General features: G+C 44.9%; 1 long non-coding RNA gene across 1 annotated transcript; it reads right to left on the bottom strand.

Annotated features, from left to right (window-relative positions):
* Positions 1-2,837: 2,837 nt before the first annotated feature.
* On the bottom strand, positions 2,838-4,744 carry LOC114064000. Its single transcript, XR_003572666.1, has 3 exons — positions 4,435-4,744; positions 3,832-3,905; positions 2,838-3,206 (listed from the first exon to the last, which is right to left on the bottom strand). It is a non-coding gene; the product is annotated as an uncharacterized LOC114064000 (long non-coding RNA).
* Between the last annotated feature and the right edge of the window lie 2,558 nt (positions 4,745-7,302).

Raw genomic sequence — 7,302 nt, 5'->3', positions numbered from 1 at the left:
TTCCACCAAGGGGGTGTGATCTTCTTCACCCTCCTGGAGTGAATAGAGAGAAAGTTACGTAGTATATTTGAAGTTTTCTCAGTATGGGACTTATTTGACTCATTGGTTTCTTGGAGTCTTCTCTGGTCTACAAGGGAAATTTCTCTGTGACTTTGTAATTTTGCCCTTTAGTGTTTTTAATTTTCCTGCATCCTGAGCTGAAGATAACTGGAAGGAAAAGAAGGTTGTGTAGGACTGTTACTAACAGCAATCTCTGCACTGAAGCTGAGCCAGAGCCAGTCTAATGGTGCAGAAAAGACGCTCCCTCCAAGTCAGGACATTTTCCTATTTGCTGTCCCAGGGCCTCTTGCCCATGGATGAGCCATGTACAGTGGCTGACAGCACAACTGCTGTGGGGCTGGAATTACACCCTCTCATTCCCTGTTTGTAGGAGTGATCCATCTTCAGAAACACTGCCCACTGGATGCCGTTAGAGGAATATTGCCCACACTGGCATGCTCCATGGTTCATTCTGACCTCTGATTTCCTGGGTGACATCGAATGATGAGAGTGGTTTTTTTATGATCCCCTGTATTTGTACAGGCAAGTACAAGGATGGGCAGGTAGATGGGGAAAACCTTGTGTCTCGTTCTGTAGAGAGGAGGAAGACAACTCCATGGAAAAAAAGAAAGTGGGAGATAAAAAGGTAAATATTTCCTTTGTCCCTAAGGCACAGTCAAGAAAAGCCATCATCATTTTGCTCAGACACTGGTATAACCTCATGTTTCCCACAAAACATATTTCCCCGGGATCAGTTTGCACATATCAGGTTTTGCCCATGAATACTCATGAGACACAAATCAGTCCCTTTAATCCATGATTAGTATGTCACCCCACGCTCTGCGGTTGCATCATGATTTGGTGTTATTGTTGAGTGGCTGCTGTGCTATTTAATTGTTTTTTGCTTAGTGTTCTGTTCGCTCTGCTAATATTTAATTCTCTTTTCCCATCCCTCTTTCTACCCCCAAAAGGCCTGAAGAATAGGAAAACGTCTTTCATTTTCTCAGGCTTCATGTGCTATTGTAAGAAAATACCTATTCATAATCTCCTGTAGGTGATAATGATGATATACAGTCATAATGCTGGAATTCTTAAGTGGTTGGCAGTGCTGCTTTATAGCTGAGAAAAAAAAAAAAAATTGACCTGATTTGAAATGTAGCAGGTTAGTATGCAGGTTAGTGTGCTTTATTTGCCTTTTCCAGTGGTTTGGATAATGAACAAATTGTCATCTCGACGTCTCCTCTGCCAGATCCTGAGCCGAGAGCTGCACAAGAGCCTGAGTGACAGCAAACCACATGCTGCCCGGTGCCTGCCTTGCTCTGCAGGGGTGAATTCCTGAGAACAAATTACACCTTTGATTTATCCTTTAAACGGAAAGAAAGGAAAACAGTAACATTAATTGCAACGAGCCTCTAGTTGCATTGCATTTTTTGTAGTGATCAATATTCTGGGCATTGTAAGCAGCAGCTTTACATAATAAATAGCTGCATTATGTAATGCTAGCTAAATTTAGAAATGGTTATTTTATTACCTTTAGCACGCATAAAATAGAGAGTGATAGAGCTGCTCGGAGCCCAGGGGCTGTCTGAGGATGCAGGGAGCAGCTGGGCCTGGCTGTGCACAGGGAAAACAAACCCCGGCAAAGCCAAAGCCTCTCAGTGCTCTGGGTCAACGTCAAACATTTCGGAGGGCTGAGGGTGGCAGGGGCGGGCCCTGTTCCGGAACACGGCATGCTCAGGAGCAAAAAACATCCCTGCACAATAAAGATGGAAGATTTATTACGAAGGAATGAAATGTGCTACTTTTGTTCTCCCTGGTGTCCCCATAAAGCCTTTGTTTGACAGGCTCGGTCGGGCTCTGGGCAGCTACAGTCCCTTCCGTGAGGCTGCCGGCTGCTTTGAGACCAGTTGTGTGCAGACTACAGATCAATTATCTCCCTGCTAGGGATAAATAGTGTTTCCCTTTTTCCTCTTCAGTAGTGTTCATTGTTATCCTGGAGCACAGGAGCCCTTTCTTTCCCTTCCCAGCCACGCAGACACAAACACACAGAGTTGCTGGAGGAAGGGGATGGAAGAATTCAGTTTGTTGCACTAATCTTCACAGCCTGATCCTCTTGGAGCCTGCTGCTCCAGTGTTCAGCGTCCTGCCCATTTGCAAAAGGCTGGAAGGACCAACCCTTTTGTTGCAGATAATTAGGAGACATCTCAATCCAATAAACGCCCTGAAATGAGAGCCTCTGGAACTGGGAGTTTGGAAAAATACAGCCGAAGAAAGGTTGAAGTTGTGAAATCTTTAGCTAAGCAGGAACAGTGTTGTTTGGCTGTTTCCTAATGGACAGAGAGCTCCAGGGTGGGAAACGAGGGGTCTTTAATTAGGACATCAGAGCTTAGATGTTCCTTCTGCTAGCTGTGGCTGGCACCCATTTATTGAGGGTAGGACACTCTCAGAGAGGGCTGGAGCTGGAGCCATACTGCTGATGGAGTTAAGTGCTCTCTGCATTGCACTCTCCATTGCAATTAGAGGGCTCTGAATTAAAAGTTAATCTAAAGCACCATCAAACTTAAGTAAAGTTCAGCTCTAGGCCACGGTTCTACAAGGAGAGCCCGTAGGTTCTTACTGGACTGAACCAAAAACCTGATTTAAAAAATATGGATTTGGGCCCATTTCAGGAATATCTCTAATAAATACATGCACTTGATTTTTGTCAACTGCTGTTCACAGTTTTAGTATAAACAAGAATCCTGCCCAGCAATTGTTGTGCATGGAAGCTTCCAGACTACTGAGCATCACGCAGCCTCTTCAGAGAAATCATTAGAAGTTACTTAGCTGAGCTGGTGTGAGAGACAAAGAGTTAAAACTAAATCCTGTTTGAAAGTAAACTTTGCAAAAGCAGTGAATTTTCTCAAAGGCTGACTGCTCTTGATTTGCAAGGATGTTCCTAGTCCTGATTTCAATTAAAGAGAAATCCTCAGGCATTTTCTGCAGTTCGGCGGTGTCCTTTATTCCACATGGTTATATATTGAGTAATAAACAAAACAAAGACTGTATTCTGCAATGAACTGCACACGTCCTGTGCAATCTCGGGGAAATCAATAGGTCAGGGTCTGGCCTTGGATTGCCTCAGTATCGGTTGTCAATAACTCCCCCAGCTTCAGTGGAGTATACATCTATGTAAGTAAGAAATGAATGTGGAGATACAAATCTGTCTGTGTATTCCCTTAAAAAAAAAAAAAAGAAGAAAAAAATAATACTGAGAGAAATAAATAGGTAGCTGGTGTTGCAAACTCTTTTTTATTTGCCAGCCCTCTCAAAATCATGAGAGTACATTTTAAAGAAAGCGTTAAACTCAGCTTTGGGATCTCTTTCTTTGCTTTCCATTGTTGCATCCCTGGCTCCCAGCTTTCCCTGCAGTTCCCAAGGTCCAAGACCTTGTTTGTACAGTGGTGGCTGAGGCTGACACAACAGTGCGACGGGGTCTTTAAATAGTAGTGATGATGATGATAATAATAATAAAAATTTTAAAAATATTGTTAACGATTTGGGGTTTTTTTGCAAGTGCTGAATTACAGATTTCTTTCATCCTGCTCCTGGTAATATTTTAATAACAGTATGTTTTCCAGCACAGCAGGCAGCGCCAAGGAACACCAAGGCTGAGCTGGGCACTGGGGACATGAGTTGAGTCCGTGTTTCCTCCCATTTTCCTCCTGTCATGTGAGCCCCAGTGATTACCCTTGGCAGTGGACAGGTCTTGCTGCTGGATGTGGGTGCAGAGCAGCTTTTGAGGTTACACACCTGGGTTTGCATCTTGCTCACGCCAGAACGGTTCACATGGAATTTGTGCTGGAAGGGGGTGGTTTGTGTTCCATCTGTTAATGAAAGTACAGGAAAAGGGAGGTGAGACAAGGGCCTTTGTCACCCTATAAGGTCAAAGGGACAAGACCCGTGTGTAATCCCCTGTTCTGAGAGGGGAAGGAAGCAGAGAGTGGTGGTAAAAGCATCTCAGCTATGGCTGTGACTTCCCCGCAGCCCCACTGCAACTGTGACAGAGTGGGCAGTGGAATGGCCTCAAGGTGCCAGGGCTGTGGCACCGGGGGCAAACACTCAGCCTTATGCCTCTGCCTTAACACTTCCCCGGAGAGAGAAAGTACTTAGACTGGAGACATTTTAATGTCTCCCTCTATCCTGTTGTAACTGAGTCTTGTTTTGAAATAGATCAGATTTTCATTCCCATTTAAGCCAGCATAAATCAGGAGTTAATCTAGGCGAAGTCACCCGGCTCTACTGAAGCCCGTGGAAATGCACTCGCAGGAGATCGCAGTCAGGCCTTGTGCTCTCAGAAAACACTGCACTGGGAGAGCAAAACTGTGCTCTGGAGCCATAAATATCATTACCCACCTTTTGACGTGGGCTCTTCAGCTCTCTTATCCTCTGGTTCAGCCTGGACAGAGCTTGCCAAGGGTGTGCATGAGACTCCATATGCCCTTTAATCCTCCCCACGTGCCTCTTCCCCAGTCTTCATTTCTATGCACACATTTAGTAATCACTCACACTGGCCATAAAGCCTACAGGATTTTAAATTGAACTGAAGTCCCAAATGCTTTAAAAGAATTTATGTTGCATAATTGTATGGGTTTGCCTGAAAACAAACAATGATGTATGGCTAAAATACTCTCCTGGGGAGATGACTCAGATCCTTCCTTATGACTTAGACCTTGCTGGGCTGCTGATGGTGCAGCTTGTAATCTCTGCTCTAGATGCAGGGCAAGGGAAGGCAAACAAAGGAGCAATGCCTGGAGCAAGGGGCAGAAGATCAGAAAACAGGAGTTATCTGGAGCTTTTGAGCAGACAGCACAGGACACACCTGTACCAGTGGTACAGGATCTGGGGTGGGGGGAGGGTGAGTTTCCCATCCCAGAGTACCCTGCAGTGATGAGGCTTCACAAAGTGCCAGTTTGGGTGTTTTGTAATCCACGAGGGTTGCAGGCAGGTCCCTCGTGCCTGGGTGTCTCATTGCCAAGCGCTGAGCAGATGATCCTGGCACCTGGGCTGCTTTGTCTGTGCCCTACAAATGTTCTCGCCGTCAAGTCAAGAGTTCATGTGGGTTTTTGCTGTCACTGTTTTCACTTTAAACATCTTCCCTTACTTTGTTTTCAGTAAACATGCTGTATGTCCCAAGGACGCAGTCTGACTGTTGATAATTAAGTCAGTTCTTCAACCGAGGCTCACAAAGGTGTTTGAAAGCTTTACTTTGCGGATGTGATATTCAACCGGTGCTTAAATGTCCTTCAGCTGTGGTGGCCACCCCCAAGAGTCCTAAACAGGTGTGGGAAAGATCAAAGAGACGTTACTTAATGTGTTCCTAAAGATCTGCCTGGTACACACATAAAACAGTTTGCAGAGCTGGCTTTGCAGATTTGGGGATTTTGCCATTTTTTTGCTGTTTGCAGATTTGGGGATTTCTGTTCTGAGCACACACTTAAACCCGTGGCTGCCTCTGTGTGTGATCTGGATGTGGCCTCAAGTGGATCTGTCCCTTTCTCTCTGTCATTGCCAGCTGGGCAGGGGACATCTCAGGGCCTGGAGCTCCTTGTCAGTGCTGGAAGTGCAGGGCACACTCCGGGGTAACTTGATGCACTTGCAGCTTTGCAGCCCTGGCCAGTGCCCTCCACCCTTCCTTTCGTAAACCAAAAACATCAGGTATGAAGTTACCATTGCAGAGCAGACTCAAGAAGCGTGTCTGCTTTCCATTCCAAGCAAAGCATAGCACAGCAGTCTAATACCATCAGTTTGCAATGAGAGAATATTAAAAATAGGAAGAAAGAAAAAAAAGAGGTTGACTTCGTGGCAGAGAATAAAATAAGAAACTTTTCTCTGCAGGCAATGCCAAGCATCATCAGGGAATATATCAATTCATAACAGCTGTGGGCAGCTATTTCTGTCCCAGACTTCACGAGTTTAATGGGAGCAGCATGGTGAAAGTTAACAGATCTGTGTCCAGCAAGGTTAATTCCGAGGTTACCAGATTATGATGCAAAGAAAATCAGCTGGTGTTTTTCTGTCTCGCTATGAATAGCACAGTTGCATTATTGCTACCGGAAGGGTAGTCAGCTCTTCTCAGTCTGTGGTCTCCCGCTGTGCAGGGAGGAACTTGTGAAAAATCGGTTTCCTTTCCAAACATACCCTTCTGCCTTTCTCATTCAGTGCCTACGTAACCAGAATGCTGAAGGGGTGGCTGCTAATATCACAACTGCTTGGGATCGTGTTTTGCAAGAGTCATTATTTTCTTTAGGTCCAGTCAGTAAGTTTTATGCTCTTTAAATTTTTTTTTTTTTAAGAGATAATAAAACCCAAAAGAGTTGTTTAAAATGTTTTCAAGCAGCGTTTCTGCAAAAATGCTTCTGGGTTTTCTCTTCCACCCTGTCACATCTCCTTTTCCAGGATGGCCCTTTCACTCTGTAGCATCAGTGGCAATGGCAGCAGGAGGCCACTGTGCTTTTTCCAGAAGGTTTCCAGACTGAACACACCCAGCAGCCGAAAATAGTAGGGAAAAGACACAGCCCCATGGGAAGGTGGTGGCAGAGAAGAATCTCTTGGCTCCTGCAGCAGTGCTCTGTCCTGTTGAGGGGGGGCTGCAGCCAGTTTGTGCTGCCCAATTTTGACAGACAGCGTGAAAACGGTTTCATTTCCTGACTGTACAAGCGTAACTCACAGAGGCCTGTTGGCAATGATGGTTTAGAAGTGAAATGAAAAACTTTCCAGATCAGCTTTAGACAGATCAGTTTAGAATAGAGCTAACCATATACTTTCATAATGTGCTTTGAGAAACTGGTTAAGGTGCCTGAAGAAGTGTCAAGTACCATTAATAGAGCTGACAGGGTGAGTTTGAAACTCTGCTGATAAAATGCTTACTTCCATCAAAATGCATTCAAAAATTATTTGTGTTTCCCAAGGGCTGACCAGGTTAAAAAAAAAAAAAAAAAAAAGAGGAAAAGAAAAGAAAAGAAAAGAACACAACAGTGGCCTCACCTTGAGTCCTGTGTGCATGTTTAGGCACTGAAATGAAAGAAAAATATAAAGCTACTAGAGAGCATCTGAAGGAAGGCACAAGGATGGTGAAATGCCTCGAGGGGAAGCCATAAGAGGAGTGGCTGAGGTCACTTTGACTGTTCAGCCTGGAGAAGAGGAGGCTGAGGGGAGACCTCTTTGAGCTTTTCAGCACCCTCACAAGGGAAAGCAGAGGGGTAGGTGCTGATCTCTTCATTC

Source organism: Empidonax traillii, unplaced genomic scaffold (genome assembly GCF_003031625.1).
Source record: "Empidonax traillii isolate 1590-97213 ecotype Southwest subspecies unplaced genomic scaffold, ASM303162v1 scaffold506:size517526, whole genome shotgun sequence".
NCBI lineage: Eukaryota > Metazoa > Chordata > Aves > Passeriformes > Tyrannidae > Empidonax > Empidonax traillii.
Note: the sequence above shows the minus strand (reverse complement) of the source record. Positions and strands in the feature narration are given on the sequence as shown.